The following is a 17,347-nucleotide window of genomic DNA, read 5'->3' as shown; positions in this document are numbered from 1 at the left end:
GTGATCTTCAATTATGCAAAAGGTTTTTTTTTTTTTTTTTTTTTAAACAAAATTCTCAGGTGACCTTTTTAACTTTAAAAGCTTTTCATGTTTGCCTTATTTTACTTTGCCGAACCGTTTTATATATTACACAGAAAACCACCCAAAAAAGGTTGCAAAGCTTCAGCGTTCATGCTAATAGTGTCTGTAATCTCATAAGTGTGCTATATAGCTGCAATGCATTCTGAAACTTCAAACCTGTGACCGCCATCTACATGGGGGGTTTCTCTATGATATTAAGTGTTACAGGAAAATGAGTAAAAAGGAAAGACCCTTTTGCTCATTAACTAATGAGCTGGCATCAAAATCACACATCATAATATCATATATTTTATGCACTTAATAGACACATTCATATTAAAAGTAATTTACACAATATTGATCATGCTTTCGATATTTAATATTGTTTTTTTCCTGAGAGATTCATCTTTGATCTGTGGCTTCTGTTAAATTAAAACAGCCTCTTCCTTCCAGAATATGTGTTTGTGAGTGTCATACGCTATCCATAATCCGGCGGGTATGGATGGGATGCGTGTGTGTGAAGCGTAATCAAGACATTCTCATTCCTAGCGTGAACTCAAGCCGAGCACTGCATTTTAGTGTCGAACATGTTAAGCTGTGTTTGCTCGGCCAGCATTTGTTCCCTCTAATTAAACGAGAGTGCTGTCCTCTGCACCCTTCCCGACCAAAGTAAATGAAATCGGGGAATTAGGAGGCTTGAGCTCTGCATAGTTCTGTGGTACTGCATCACACACACTCAGTGGGACCAGACACACTTATGAGGATACACCCTATTGAGTATTGAATATTCTTTGGACATTTGGTTCCATGCATTGTAGTATAATACATGTTACATAAGACGAAATACAAATTTGAATTGTATAGCTGCATGCATATGCAGGTCTGCCCCCAACAACTAAAAAATAAATCTTTCTTTGGGGAGATCCTGGAAACAAAATGTAATCTCAATCTCCCCCCCCCCCCAAAAAAAAAAAAACAAAAAAAAAACATCCCCTCCCCCACATGCTCATGTTGCTCTACTAGCAGGTGTGTTGCATGTGTTTCATCACCTCTGCCCTTTTGTGCCCTCCAGTTTGCCATTAGTAAGAATATTAACACCTCTGAAGTGGCCAACAGTTGTTCCCAAGTCAAGAATGACTGTGTAATGATTAATGAGCAGCTGATTTTCAGCTCATTCTCTTGTTTTTTTTTTCATAATAATATTAATAATAATGTGTAAGCTTGTGCTAATTGAGCCACAGAGCCCAGAGTGCAACAAACTGACAACAGCTACACTTGGATTAGGTTATATATGTAGATGCATGATCTCAATATCAAGATAAATTATTTCGTGATAATTATTTTCGTTGTCCAGATATAATCACTATGATAATAGTTATTTTATTATTTTAATGATTCAAATGAACTGGTACTGAATGGATGCTGGACTTTTTTTAAATGAGTTTTTTTTTTTTTTTTTTTTTTTTTAATCATTGCATGAAAAACTCTGACGGTTTGAGTCCATTTTGCTATTTTGCGGTCGGTTTGTTAGCTCGATTAAATATCGGGATACATTTTGTCAAGTTATCCCAGGCCCAACCTGAAGTTTTATTGTTCACTACTGTAACACATGGTGCATTGTCACTCATGTGGAAAGGGTCGTTTGGAGGATTTTTCGAGTGCGTTTCCCACTGAGATGATGACCGAGGCCTACCCGTGACAGACGCACAGATGCACTCGTCAGTCTGCTTTATTATTCACATGTTCCTGACACAGCGAGCTTTGACACTCGTGCTGTTATCAGGTGCGCACGGAACAATAGGACTCCGCTCTTCTCCATTTCCATCTGCTGTGTCAGGGATGTAACCGTTAGTCAGAACGAAGTGTTTAATGGCCAGCAGTTTGCTTTAGTAGCCCTGACCCAATAACTGCATTTCTAAACTCAAAAATACCAACCAAATTTCTACAGAAACCGCAATTCGCAAAAGCCTTTATTTTTCATACTTCTAGAGCTATAGCACAGAAGATTTTGCTACGTTTTGTTTTTTCAATCAAAATTAAATACGACTGGAAGGAAGCCAGACAGCCATTATATAGAATGCTGCTTAAAACTAGCATCAGCACTGGATAGATTTTGCCAATGTGTCTGAGCGCCTTGTGTTTTATTTGGGTTTTGTTTTGTTTTTTTAATTCACATTTAATTTCATCATATGGTCTGAAATGGACCTTTGTTAGTTTAAATCTTAAATCTCAGAATGAAGTGTATTTTTGTAAGGACGTGTGTGTGTGTGTGAGAGAGAGAGAGAGAGAGAGAGAGAGAGACTTTGTGGGTGTATGTGTGGGATCCCCTTGAGCCTTGATGACACGCTTCCAAGTCGCACTTTGAATGTAATCAGAGCATAGCACATTGGAGTCTACTGAGAGGGTGGATAAAGGTGGGGTGAAAATCACCCACTCAGAAAGCTGAGAAGTACCAAACCCAGCAGTCAGTCTACACGGTGACACAGGACTGATGATGGTAATAGAAACACGCTTAAGAAAAAAAGAATAGTAATGTGTTTTTGTACACTATCTGTACACAGATTTTTTTTTATTTGATTAGTGTAGCGACACAGAAAGCGGCACTGTAAAATAGAAGGAATATTTATTATACAAAATTGAGTATGAACTGAAATGAGAAACTAGCACCAAATATAAAGTGAAAAATAATAGGTTATTAAAATAGTTATATAAAAATAGGCTGCAAACAAAACAAGGACCTTTACATGTAAAGAGACCGCACTCATAGCGGGTCAAAAAAGTTTCCATCATAATACTTTTTAGACATTTCTGATTCACAGATTAGACTTTCTCATCAATTTTGTGTTTTTTTTCCCCCCAAGTCATTAATGAATTTTAATTCCGATAGATCTGAAAACTGCATCTTTCTGTGTTTAACATGTTCTCTCCACACTGCCATTTACAAACTCATCAAAACATTTATATCTCTGTAATGAGCATGTGCAACAAAAACAATCCAAGAAGCTTGTCTGTGCCATTTCCCTCATTTATTTTTGTTTTGTTTTCTTTCTGTTGCATTAAAATGATGCAGTTGGGAATGAATGTGTACAAAGTTTGTGCAATGTGATCTTGAACAGCACTATCAAACTGGATAGTAGGCACACAGCTACTGTACCACAATGTCATCCACCATTTTCTTTGAGTTTAGTCGAATAGGTCATGTCTGTGTCACATGACTAAAAACACCTCATTGTTTTTCGAACGCCTCCATTTTCTCGGCCCACACTGCAACGTGCAAATGGTGTTTTTCATACAAGAGAATTTTCAAAGAGCTCAGTTTTTACTTGAGAAAATGTATGAAAAGTGATGCTTTTTTCAAATCGATGCAACTTAACATGCACATTGCCTGAAAGACTCCAGCTGATTCCAGTCAGAATATTTTTTCTAAGACATCTTACACCTGTGTCAAGAAAGCATAACGCACTTTTGGCAATCAGAAATTAATTAACAACTAGTTAAAGTGCTGCGACTGTTTTTCTTCTATAATTTCACACCCGGATGTGTTTTGTTCCTCTTATACCACAGCAATTAAATTAAGTTTGTTTGTTAAAGAATGACACACGATATCATTTTTTGTGTATAGTTACATTTAATAATTTATTATTATTCAGGGCTGCAACAACTATTCGATAAAATCAATAATAATAGATAATGAAATTTGTCATCGAATGCCGTTATCGATCAGGCTGCTAACACACTTTTGTCACGGATAAGCAAAAACTGTATAGCCTCATGTAAAAATGTTGTAGTTTAATGACGTGCTATTGTGTAAACTGTTTGTTTGCTAACTTTGGGATAATCGCACTGGATCTGTTCTGTCGTGGCTTGTGAGCTTTACCTCGCTCATTAAGTAGGTATATTCAATCACTAAACAAACAAACAAACACTAAATCTAAAATCAGCAAATAGCAGCAGTAAACGATCACATATTTAGTTGCTCTTGTGGTTTTCAGCGAACGCTTATGAATTTGTGCACCAATGCTTATTTTTAGTTTTCTTTTTAAACCCGTTAGCTTGCAATTATTTATTTAAACTGGGTGCGTTAATATAAACCTGTGGTTTGACTGTCGGTGCAGTTTTAGAAAAAGAACCATCATTTTCTGACATGCCTGAGTTTCGAAGAGACAACCTGCATAAAAAGACATGTTCTAGCCAAAGCTGTGTGAGAATTTTATTCGAGCCATCACACCAATCCTCATGCCCACGCAGCAATTACTGTTGCGTAATGATCCATGCCCTTCTCCAGCTGTTGGATGTTTAAGTTCATTCGACAGGTCTAATTTCTTACATACAGGAGAAAAGGATGAAGAAATGAAAAGGCACTGTGCAAAGGTGATCCTCAATGGGAGAACCAGAGGCAGAGTGCCTTTTGCTCATCACACCGAGTCGAGCCATTTTGCTTTGAAAGGGTGGTTTAGAGAATGAGATCTGAGAGAGAGGAGGAATGTCGGAGGCACGAAATCTTTTACAGAGAGCTCTTCAATCCTCCATGGAGAGCACTTGTTTAGAGAGGGCTTAGAGCTCATCATTCCCACACATGGGCAGGGAAGGCTGAGGGCTGCACGACTCGGCAACGGATGTCCCATTAAACAGGGTGTTCTCTTCTGGTTTTACACCAATAACAATAAAGCATTTTTTTTTTATTTATACTACAATTTATTGGTTGTTTATTCAGTCTGCAACTATATTTTTGAATGAGGAATTATTAAGTGTAAAAAACGGTGAGTTCATTCAACAATACAGAAAACCACTTTTCAGAGCATTATTCTAATAAATTCAAATTATAATTTTGAGGTACATTTGCACTACGAGTGCCAGTCTCTTCCGTTTTTACTGGCTCCGATATTCACATACCCTATGTGCAATCGAAAAGCTTTTGTTTATTAATTAATTATTATTATTATTTTTTTTTAGAAGATAGCATTTTTATTAGACTTTATAATAGATTTTATTTTCAGTAGAAAATCCAAACCTTAACAATGAACAAAATGCCCCTACTTCATTTATTAGCATTGCAATTTAAATGTGTGTAAACTTTTAGTATATACAATTTAGCTAGTTTTAGTCATTTAATCATTTAAAAAGACTGATTCTTTTTAAGTACTATATTAAATTAATTAGATTAATTTGCATTTTCGAAATAAATCCATTTGCAGTGTCCACTTTAAATCGGATGGTATGCAAGTGCCAACTGGGGGTTTCATTACTTCTAGAGGAATAAATGCACTAAACTTAAAAGGAAGTTTCGAACTCTGACTGGGGAAACAAAGAAAACACACCTTTTGACATGGATTTGCTGCATTCCCTCAGGTACTGCTTGTACCTCTTAACCCTCACGTTTGGCAAGAGATATCACGGCTGCTTTATTCTGTAAAACCTATTTTTTTTTCCCTTTAAGATCTTTTACTGTATAAATTATTTATTACTTTAGATTGTGGGGGAGTGGTGGCTCAGTGGTTAAGGTGCTGGGTTACTGATCGGAAGGTCGGGGGTTCAAGCCCTGGTATAGCCAAGCTGCCACTCTTGGGCACTTGAGCAAGGCCCTTAACCTTCTGTGCTCCAGGCGGCGCCATATCATGGCCGACCCTGTGCTCTGACCCCTTCTGATCAAGCTGGGATATGCAAAGAACGAATTTCACTGTGCTGTAATGTATATGTGACAAATAAATGCTATTCTATTCTAATTCACAAAGAGATATCAGCTTGTTAGGCCTATAACACTGACTGTACATTTTGTTGTTTGGAGAAAGTAAATTTATATACGTGTGTGCGTTTGTGTGTGTGTGTGTGTATTCATAGTTAAGTCGAACCTTGAACAACAAATTTAACATTTCAGAGCTAGCCTCTACCCTGATTGGTCTCTTGTAAAATTTGGACAGCGCCATTCATGAAATGTAAGTATAGTGGGAGTGGAGGTAGACCACTCCCAGTACACAGATGCTCAGATTTTTTTCCCCTTTTGAAAGGCTTGTATAGAGTCTACAGGTGCATTTTTGGATAATTTTTAAAGCTTGATGTTTACATATTGGATTTTGTAAAATATTCTAAGGTCTAAAACGAAATATTTACAGTGTGTCTCACATGCCAGCTTAATAGCCTTTCCTTAAAAGACATTCTTTCACGTTCTCGCTCGCTCTCGAACAAACAAGAGCACAAAAAGAGCAAACAAGAAACCCCTGTCTTTGATTCTAAAGACCAAAGAAATGAATGTGCTAGCACACGTATGAGCAACTAATCTTGATGAAAGAGTTTGACTATTTGACAGAGCTTATGCAACAACAATTACAAATGCAACAGGAGTAGATCCCTACGGACATTTAACCAGTTTTGGTAGCATTTTAGTACTAGCATCATCAAACACAAAATATTCCAACATGTCAAATAAACACAATTTTAGTTTAATGAGATCACTTTTTTGCGCAAGGACATTTTGGGAATAATAAATGTCAAAAAAAAAAAAAAAAAAAGATTTTAAATTATCTATGTCCTGTTGGAAACATTTTCAATGCAACTTCTATGGGAGATTTTGGAGTGTCCCCTTTTAACAGCACTCTCTACCACCCAATCGTAATACATTATGTGTCATGTTCTTTCCTGTAAAATTATTGGAAAGGTAAAGATTCATAGGTGCTATTGATAGTAGACAATCTTTACCCTTATGGCTAGAATAATTTGGCATGTATAATTATTGTTAATGCTGATAACATATTCAAATAAGTATCAAGTTCAGACAGGTTCAAGACAGTTCCAAAAATAAAGTAAACCTGTTTTTTCTTGGCCATGAGCACAGATAGATCCTGTTTGCCTTTTGATGCGGATTTATTATGGGATAGAATTTGTTTGTGAAAAGATAAGAAATCCCAAAGCCATGGCAGGTGGCTGTGTTAGTTTGGGACTATGGCCATCTGAGACCATGAGTCCGTGTGAAATATCGATTTACTGTGTGCATCCATAGAGACAGTCATTTCAAACAGGATGATGGAAAGGCATCTCAGAAATAAACAGGATGGGCACAAAGTGTACCAGTGGCATTGTCTATGTTCCTAATACATAAGAATTGTTGTCTTCTCTTCCTCCAGCTCAGCTGAATAACAATTGTGGGATTCATTATTGTATTTAAAATGTTAATACAATGTTTTATGTTTTTGTAGAAAGTTTCACTTTGATGGGTTTGGAACAACAAGGCCAGTTCTTCTAAAATGATTTGAGATATATTTATTCTTAGATTTACCTCTGTTGGCAGACCACCCAATTTATTTGTTGAGTAAAGGTATAGGAACAGATGGACTTCAGGTAAATGGCAATCAATAGTTGGTTGCATATGACATGACATTTTTTGTGATGATTTTCTTCGAGTGGTTGTTTATTTGGGGCAGTTTCTTGCTTCAGTATCCTCTTCAGTAGGTTGAATGCATGCACGTTTTGGTTAGGGTCTTGATTTATTTTGGACTTGGTTTATTTTGTGTAATAAAGTCCTTTGTTCGGTTGACAGACTGTTATTCCTCATTGTCTTGCTGTATGAAGTTCCTCCAAATTAAATTGAACACAATCTAAAGTGGCAGATTCTATGTACAGTGGCAGAGTTAGATAATTAATAAAGATTAGTGAACCCGTTATAGAAGCAGCAATGCAAGCCCAAGATATGACACCTTAATTTGCTCGACGGTTGAGTTTGAATGTTTTGGATCATGAGCAGATCCTTTCTTTCTCCACAATTTACACTGGATTTTTAATTGCTTCGATTACGACTTTTTCTCCCCTAGCTTCAAAATTGTTTGAATTTTTCTCCCACAGATGTCTCTCTGGCCTTTGTGTATGTTTATCCTTTTTTAACAACAAATGTGGTGTTAACATGTTTAGCAAGAGCTCAAACCACGTTGACAGACTTTACTTTATGATCTTACTAGCTGAAAGTACCCGTGCTTCGCTATGGAAGGCAGAACGCTAAGCAATATGGCAATAAGCAGTAAGCACTGAGCAGGACTGGATGATCAGAGATCAGAACGTAACGTCAACAAATAACGTACTACCCCTTTGTAGTACCGATACAGGGCAAACTACTTTGAAAATAATTTTTATCGTGCATCTAACATCTAATAACAAACAATGTACTAAGTTTCATTAGGATCCGTACTGTTATTTCGAAGAATTTACAATGCGTGAGAAATCGCGTTTTTCGCGAGTTAGCTGCGATCCAGGCCGAATTTTTCAAAACCCTTTCTTAGTGAGCACCTAAGACCCAAGAGGAAGGTATGTTCCAAATTTCATTGCAATCCGTTCAGTGGTTTGAGATTTTGTGATGAGTGAGTGAGTCAGTCAGTGGTATTTGAGCTTTATATATATATATATATATATATATATATATAATATATATATATATATATATTCAAAAAGTATAAGACGACCAAATATTTTCAGTGTAAGCAGAACTAAAAAAATTGATATTCACACTATCTTGAAGTATATCATGACAGTTTTTTACTATCAGTATATTTTAGTGTGCACTTTTTTACAGACAAGTAAAATTGTAGGGAATGTTAGTGTAGCATATAAAGTTGAGGATTAGTATGAAAGAACAGATTGAGTTTAATGTGCTATGGTTCAGCTGCCGATCAATTGTTATTGTTTGAAGTCTTAATCGATATAGATCTATTTAGAGTTTAACTATAAAAGGCCCTCAGAGATATCCACAGAGTCATGTGGGACATGCACATATTGATCAGCTATAGCACAATCAGCACACAAGTTAATGGCCTGAACCAATTTCTTTGATTAGGGTTCCAAGCATCCCCATTCCCCTCTTCGCCCCAAACAACCCACCCCCATCCCCACCCACCCTCCCCGGGTCAAACGGCTGCGTATTCATCTGTCTTCTAGAGGTTTGTTTTTTTGCAGCTGACCTTATCAAAGCAAGTTGAATGAGTTATTAAAGATTATCACAATGACCACTATGTATTAAGCTGGGTGATAATGCAAAAAAAATGCTTTTCTGATATTTTAATAAAAACAAAATTACATGTATATAATAAGAATCCCTATTTTTGAAAATGTACACCTTTTAGCTTTGTATGTTATGAAGTACTGACACTGCAGACTTTCTGAAATGCTAAACAATGATATCTGTTCAGAAAAGGTCAACAATTGCTCACTTGTTCAAATTGAGTTTGTGTGGAGAATCCTCTAAGAGAAACTTCTAACCAATCAGAATCGAGAATTCAACTGCTCTGGTGTTTTTTTTTAAGACGTTCCAAAATACTAAAAACCTTCAATGCTGTCTCTCAGCTTGAGAGAGAACTGTTATTTTAAAACAGGGTGGTAGTACATTTATGGCCTCAATTTCACCCAGGCAGTTCACAGAGGAAATAAAAAGTTCAGTGACAACCATGAGGCAATCAAAGGTCCCTGAAAAACGATGACAGTAAATGATCCTTGTTCTTTCAGGAAGAATCCACCTTTCCCATCCTGCACTGCTGCAGTATGATTCGGTGGTCCCAAACACTCGTGTTGAGCGATGCCTCGAATTAGCTCGGCTTAATCAGCCTCTTTCGCTGAGCGGAGATGCAATCCGCCTTCCTTAGGCTGAGGGATGAAAGCCAGCAGGTGCCTTTGTACATGACTAATAAAGCGATGGGATTGATTAGATGGACAAGGTGGAGTTGAGGGATTAGTCACCGTGTCCGATATTGTCGTGTAGCCATGTAAAAAAAAAAAAAAAAAAACTTGATGAATAGAAGTAGCTTGTAATTACAGCAGATTTGGTCATTTTTTTTTAAGCTTGGATCCCTTGTCGAAGAGGTAGTTAAATCTACTTGTGGTACTTTAAAAGAAGCATCAGCATGGAACTTTTGGTGGATTTCTCATAGTTAATGCCTTAAGTGCATTTAAAAAAAAAAAAAAACATTGCTAGGTTCTTTCTGTTCCTAATATCATCAGCCAAACCTAATGGACTTTTTTCCTGTTTTTCTTGTTTCTTTGTGATCATCTGTACTTCGAATATGCCAGGTAGAAGCATGTTGCTAATTTATGTTCTGGAAAAATGCCAATAGGGAAACTCTTGTTTGTAATGCCCTCATCCACTCTTTCTTTCCTTTTTTTTTTTTGTTTCCTGGGCTGCCTTGTCGATTGTGCATACTCATCCCACCATATGCTGAGGTGTCTGTCTGCATTCTGATCAATTCTCATGGATCGATGGCTGATTTGAATCGGACTTCTCTGTGGATCCTATTATGCTTCTACTCTTAAACTTTGCACTACCGGCTCGGTCCTGCCTTTTCATCTATTAGAACAGATTTGAATGCATCAGACTTTTGAACCGCGTTACCTCGGTATTACTCATGAGCAGTACAAACACGGCATGCCCTCTCCCTCAGCTGATGCGTTTTCCTTTCGGCAGGGTGTGGCTGCTTTTACACATTGTTCAAGCGGTCGTGCTCATGGAAGACATTTTCACCACAGGCCTCAGCCTTTAGAAACACTGTTCTTTTTGCACCCTTCCAACAGCACCATTATATTCAGCAGGTCCATGAGCTGAACAAGTTTGTTTGAACACTGGCAACAAGGTAAGGATTTTACACCTAGCGGCCCACTTGCATTTATATCAGTTCTAATTTGCAGAATTTTGTTAGAGTGCCTCCGAGCACTTTCTAAAAGTAGCCACACTTGCCTGTAATTATCAAAGTGTCCACACACTGTTTTAAGGAAGTCACACCCTTTACACTTCCTTTGACACATGTGGAAATGATCATGTCGCCTTTTTTTTATTACCCCCCCCCTTTCACGCTCTTAATATGTTTGAGATAATGTCATGAAGTCATGAACGTATAACGCGTTCGGACTAATTTTATAAGTTTGCACTTTTCCTACGAGCCGCTCCAGACAAGAGCGCCTAGTGAAGAAGAGAGCAGCCATAAGCAGGACAGCAACATGTGACTGGGGCTCCGTGCCAGAAAAATCGTGCAAGAAGGGCTCTTTGTTGGAGACTCCCTCTCGCTGCTTTTTCCACTGCTGAATTAAAGCCAGCTGCTAATGTGGTTCCGCATGCGACATAACGGCCGAGGTTAAAATTAAGCCACGATATGCACAACACTCAAAAGAATCGTGGCATTGAATAGAGCGAGTTAACTGAGGGCCTTTTCAGAGAAAGTCTGTTAGCCTGCTTATGATTCCCAAATGCTTTACGTTCCACAACCTAAAGGGGTTATGTTTGTTTCTCGCAACATCTTGTGACACTTGTGGAAAGAAGGAAAACATCTCAGCAACAGTCACCTGAATCTTATTTAAATGTTTTCTTTTAGGTCTTTCTAAATTTGTGGAATTGTAAATTAATTACAATAAATAAATTAAATGAATTAAATTAAGTAGAACACTGTAGCATCGCATTGCTTGTGTGACTGAAGAAACAGCTGCTTGCCCACTGTGACTTACTTGAAGTATTAATGACACCAAAGGGGCCTCTTCATGTTCATAAGAGTTTTCCTCTTTGTGTCGTCACACATGCTACTTGATCCTGTTACAGGCGTGCAGATCACAGTCCCTGTCAATCAAGTGGTCCAGACATGTTGCTCTTTTTCCCCCCTTTTTCGTTTTGACACATTGTTTAAAGCTTTCTTGGCACTAAAATAGTATGCTTACCAATTCCTTTGAAGCCAGATATTTTTTCTTTTTTTCTTTAAAAAAACAAAAAAACACATATGGTTTGCAGGAGCACATTTCTACGCTTGTCACTAAATGTGTACGTTTTGGACATGAGGTAGTAGGTGATGATGTTACAGCTAAAATAGTGTGAATAACACGTCACTAGATTTTCTGCTTTACATTTTTAAAGTGCCCCAACACTATTTCTCCTAATTAGAGTTTGTGGTTTTCTGGGTATGGATAGGATTGATAAGAAATGGAATGCCATTATGGTTGGAAGTAAAATTTGAGTCTTTTGGATGCTTTTTCTTTCTCCCTCTCTCTCTAATGCCACCTGACCATTCTGCTGGTCTTGTGACATTTGGTTTGAAAAGCTACAGTTGTCTCCTAATAAGCTGTTGTATAAAAGGCAGAGCTGGTGCTCCAGCTGGCTTTCAGCTAAAAGCAGTAACCCATGGATCCTTGTATGTTTGGACTGTCTGTTTTCCTGCAAAATACCCTCAAGGAGACTGATGATAACGGAGGATGACATTTGCGAAAGTTAGCATTGCGGTATCCGTTGATGCTCTGGGTGATGGTAATGCAGATAAGGCAGCCAAAGAAAAAATTTTTGGACAAAGGGATGGAAAAGACGTGAGATGAGCAGCTTGAGTCTGGCTGACGATGTAAATTTGCATAGGCTCGTCTGACTGTTGGTAGAGACTGAGGCTACTTGAATGTGAAATATGCTAATAGATTGCTAATAGATTTTAAATAGTATTTGCTAGCAGTAGTTAGTAATCAAATACTGAATATTTAAAAATAAACAGCTCTATATATTATAAATACGTTATATTGACAAAAGTTGGATACCACACTTAAATTCACATGTCCTTTTTGAATAGCCAATTCCATATTAAGTCTCCATTTGCTGTTATAATAACCACCTCTGTACTGGGAAGATGTTCCAATATTTTGGAGTGTGGTTGTGGAGATTCGTGGCCATTTAACCACAAGGGTGTTAGTAAAGTCAGGTACTGAGTTAGGGTATGGAGGCCTGGGGTGCAGGTCAGCGTTCTGATTCATCCCCAAGGTGTTCAGTTGGGTTTCGAGCTATATAGCAGGCCACTCATGATGATCCATTCTGATTTATGTAAACCATATTTTCATAGAGAGTTGTGCAGAAGGGCATGGTCATGCTGGAACAGGTTTGGGTCTCATAGTTCATGTGCAGGAAAAAGTTTATGCTTCCACATCCAAAGACACCACAGCAGTGTGGTAACAGTCTGACAAAGATATATAACATAACCAGAGCACTATATACTCAATAAAATGATTTGAAATTCTGCAGGCGAGTAAAGAGATCATTATTGGACATGCTTTAATATCACCTTTTGTAGTTTCTCAAGCTTTTGTTTTATATGGAGCTTAATCCTTCTAAGATAATCGCCAAAAGTTTAAACTGTTGGGATGCTGAGTGAAGAAATGGTGTCCAGTTTGTGTAAAAAGTATTATGATTCTTTGATACACTTAACGTGAAATATTGGGCCATGCTTGCGGGGGGAAAAAAAAGTATTGAGGCGCTTTTGCTTAACCTATTGGAACATGTAGTAGAGGAGGATGCATTGAAGAAAGTACTAGAACAATTTGCGAAAGGTTTTTGAGACCCTTTTTAGGGCTGCACCTAATGATTATTTTGATATCTATGTAATCAAATGATTTTTTGACAGCGAATTTCATTAGCGATTTTATCGATTAGTTGTTGCAGCCCTACCCTTTTTCTGTATATGGGTATTGGTACAGTCCTTCTTAATTCTTTAAGCCAATTTAAAATCTCTGCACAACACTTCTGTGCACGTCATTAGATGATTGCATTTTGATATAATGGTTCTCTTTAGAAGCTTTAAAGGCTAGGTTGCCTAGCCAGCCTGAGTAGGACAATTATATGGCTTCTCTTATATGCAAATATTTGTCGTGCCCAAGGCATGCTTGGAATGACTGACACAGACATTGGAAACTGAGATTTGTTTATATTAGGTTCCATTTCAGAAACGTATTGGTCCTCTGCTGAGGAACTCACAGCTCTAATTTACTGACTGACTTTACCGGTTAATCAAAAATCCTACATCCCATAGTGAGTGGCTCTGCTGCTCCTTATCTAATTGCACTAATTGAAATTTCTAGACCATACATTAAACCAAACATCAGCGCAGATGGCGTTATAGCTCCAGAGAGTGTGACACAGGTAAAAATGGAGGCTGTTGAGCTGAGAAAAAGACTGTTGTAGGACATTTTAACATGTTTGTTTAATGGGTGGGTTTTCTAGGCATTTTTTTGGTCTTGAATTGATCCCTTTTTTTATTCATTTTATTTGTTTTACTTTGGTCTTCCTATGCGTTTGTGCCTTTTGAATAGGTTTTAGCTTTCTGGCTTTGTTAAATGAAAATGAATGTCTTTATGTAGTAACTATGAATATAATCGCTGGGATTATAAACTAACATTCATACAGCCTATGCAGCTTCAGCATTCCCAAGAATTTATATATCCTGTCTTTTTTTTTTCCATTGGTGCCCTGCCTTTTTTTCAAGCACACACACAGTCATTGAGCAGACTACAGCGTAGAGTAAATGCAGAGACGACCCACACAGGCTTTTGGGTGTGTCTGAGCATGAGGGAGGAGGGACGGAAACAGGGGGGGGAAGGAACAAAAAAGAGTGGAAAGTTTTCTTGTGTTCTCCCCCTCTACATGTTTCCTTCATTCAGGCAGACAGAGCGAGTTGTGGTACAGCAACCATAAAAGCAAAGGGGATAATATGAATAGGAAAAAGGTTGTAAGGTAAGCGCAAAGGGTTTGGAATGGTATTCCTCGCTGTGCCTCAGTTTAGCTAGGTTGGAATGCGGGGGAAAAAAACATGGTGGAATGTGTGGAATTGGGTTCTTACATGCCTATTATGTGAGGCTGAACTGGGAATATACACACGCACATTACGCGTTCATTCAGTCTTTCAGAACAGAATACTCCAAACAGTGTGCCATCATTCTGGAAAACCATGACTACCTCAAAAACATTAGTTTGAAGACTGAAACATTTCTGTTTTCTTCTGAATGAAACCAGGAGGCATTCTGGACCTTTGTGTTTTGATGAAAAATTTTTTTTTGCCTCAGAACGTGGCCTCGTTTGCAATCAAATGTCAGCGAGGAAAGAATAAATGGTCTGTAAAGACGATTAAAAGACATGCTGTGCTGATGCGATCTAAAACCTTCTCAATTTTTTTTTTTTTTTTTTTAAAGGCATTTGTTTTTTTAATGCAACTCTAAACTTGTGGAGCGACACCGTTCATGCTGGAGAATAAAGTGCATTTATGCAGGGATTCCCCTCTTATACACACACCAATGCTTTATTAATAGCCCATGGCTTGCCTCGGGACATTCCCAATTTCCCTCCTGACTGCACAACAGCAGAAGAGCTCGGCTACCCCATTTAAGTCTCTCAAACAAGGTCGAGGTTGCCTTTTAAAACTTTTCCGCTATGCAAATGAAAACTATAGAGACGGCATTGATTATTTATTAGATTTTAACTTTAGATATTTGTTAGAAAGGTACACATTTGGCATTTTATAGATAAAAAAAAAATAATTAATTTTCCTTTATTGTTATACAGGATTGATAGCAGTACATGGATCAGAGTTAAACTGAACAAACAAGCAGGTACTATGATAGCTGGAATTTTTTTGTTTGAATTGAATACATTATTGACAAATGTATTGCCATGTTTGGATAGTGAACAGATGGATTGAAAGCAGTCTGTTTATTCCTACTGTTGTATCCTATGTGAATGTAATTTTAATCCCCTGTCTATGCGGGTATGAAATTCTTTTAGAGATACTCATCCTTTGAATGTTATCATATGCTTCCTCCGAGACACAGGAAGGATAAAACTCCTGAGCATGCCACGTCAATAAGCAGCACAATATAGTCAAAGAAAATCGCTGTCTGCCCTTTTCCACATACATGAGTTCACGTGTCTATGATTGGAAGGTGTGTTTAACAGAGTATGAAATCCCTCCCACTCATAGAGTATGACCACTTTTGCAATCTGGATTCCTGGCAATAGATTAGTTTGTTTAGAAGATTTTTCTTTTTTGTAAATTTTTCTTTTTTAATAGATTCTGACCAATTCCACTCACTCCTGTAGTTTGTACATTGATATTCTGTTGTAGTGTTTTGCTGTTGCTAAAACCTAAACAAAATAGAAATCAAGTCCAAAATAAAGCAGGTTCTGAAATAAATAAACACTGAACACCTCACAAGCTGACTAACTGCCCCAACACACCCCATGTAACCCCCTCAGTATGAGTAATAATTACTTCTTTAAATCATTTTTATAATTAGACTGAATGCTTAGTCATACAGAAAATGCAAAGAAGGTACAAAATTAGTTGTAGGTTGTAAACGGTCTTGTACAAGCGTAACGGGTTGCAATCACTAGATTAGATCTTTTCTACGGAGACTGTGTCTGCAGCAGGAAGTGCGAATATTGCTGCAATGAAAAAACATGAGGAACAGAAGCCACATCTGGATCACACAGGGTGTCCTTGTGTTTGAGTTACAGAAACCATAGCAGGAGATATTGCATCAGGATATTGCAGTGAAATCTCTTTAGGCAGCAGGAGCGCATGTACTATTGTTTGTGTTCTTGTATCCATGCAGGGACATTTTAGTGTTGCTGTTCAGCTTGCACTGTTTGTTTTAGGCAGTAATGTTCTAAGATCTGTGTTCGCATCATTGGTTTCATGTATGTTGAAAGGCTGTTTTTTTTTCTTTTGCATTACGATCTGCTGATCCTTTCCATCCCATACCCCCGATTCTAAAATTGGCCTCGGATGAGCTCGAGATGGCTCTTTTCAACTGTGGTTGAAATCTAAACCAGAGTTGTAATGGTGTGGGGGAAAAAAGAGCTCGATTGCAATTGACTGTGCCTCACCCCCTGCTATCAGAGTCTGCAGTAAGGCTTGGAGGTGCAAGATTTTACAAGCTTGCATGACCTGTATTGTGAAAGCAGTCGCTGTGCGATTCTTATGAGTGCACTCAGCTATGGGGCAGTGCAGTATTGCGGAGACTCATAATCAGGGAATTAAAATCAAGTTTTTATCAAGCAGAGTGCCACAACGCAAGTGTAAATCACTGTAGACTCAAACCTAAGGCTGACCGTGACATTCCTGCAGCGGAAAATATTCTAATAAGGAATCGTCGAAAATGGCAGAGAGCAGACACTTTCAGACAGTACTCAGGAAGAGCTGAGAAATGGCTGTCTCCTCTTTCTGCCTTTCAGAGATTAGTCTGCCTTTACACCCACTTTGCTTGTCACTACACGCCAAGGCAACAAATTGAACCAGTGGTGCGTTGTGCTGAGGTTCTCTCATCTTTGGTGACTGAAATATTTATCACGGTGCACTAGGGCTGCAGACAAGTGATTGCTGACCTTTATAACTTTGATAAGAACAGAATGAATTGTTTTTTTGTTTTTTTTGTCTTAGATACGTCATTTCATTTGAGAGAGGAAACCATTTAAAATGCACCATGCCTGTGGCTGTGGTTGAAGGAATGCTGTAAACTCTGGACTTCTGCCTGTGAG

The 17,347-nt window shown here is 37.9% G+C and overlaps 1 protein-coding gene across 12 annotated transcripts in view; it reads left to right on the top strand.

Annotated features, from left to right (window-relative positions):
• atp2b4 (ATPase plasma membrane Ca2+ transporting 4) overlaps positions 1 to 17,347 on the top strand; it is a 109,133-nt gene that overhangs the window by 10,225 nt on the left and 81,561 nt on the right. Inside the window, exon 1 of one of the 12 annotated variants that reach the window (XM_083533959.1) lies at positions 14,411 to 14,548. The exons of the other annotated variants lie outside the window; for them this stretch is intronic. The gene's annotated coding sequence lies outside the window, so the exon portion shown is untranslated. Of the gene's footprint in view, positions 1 to 14,410; positions 14,549 to 17,347 lie in introns of those variants that run through there. 12 annotated transcript variants of the gene reach the window in all.

The sequence above is a fragment of the Silurus aristotelis genome (assembly GCF_946808225.1).
Source record: "Silurus aristotelis genome assembly, chromosome: 28".
In the NCBI taxonomy this organism is placed as follows: Eukaryota; Metazoa; Chordata; class Actinopteri; order Siluriformes; family Siluridae; genus Silurus; species Silurus aristotelis.
This window is presented reverse-complemented; position numbering and strand designations above follow the sequence as displayed.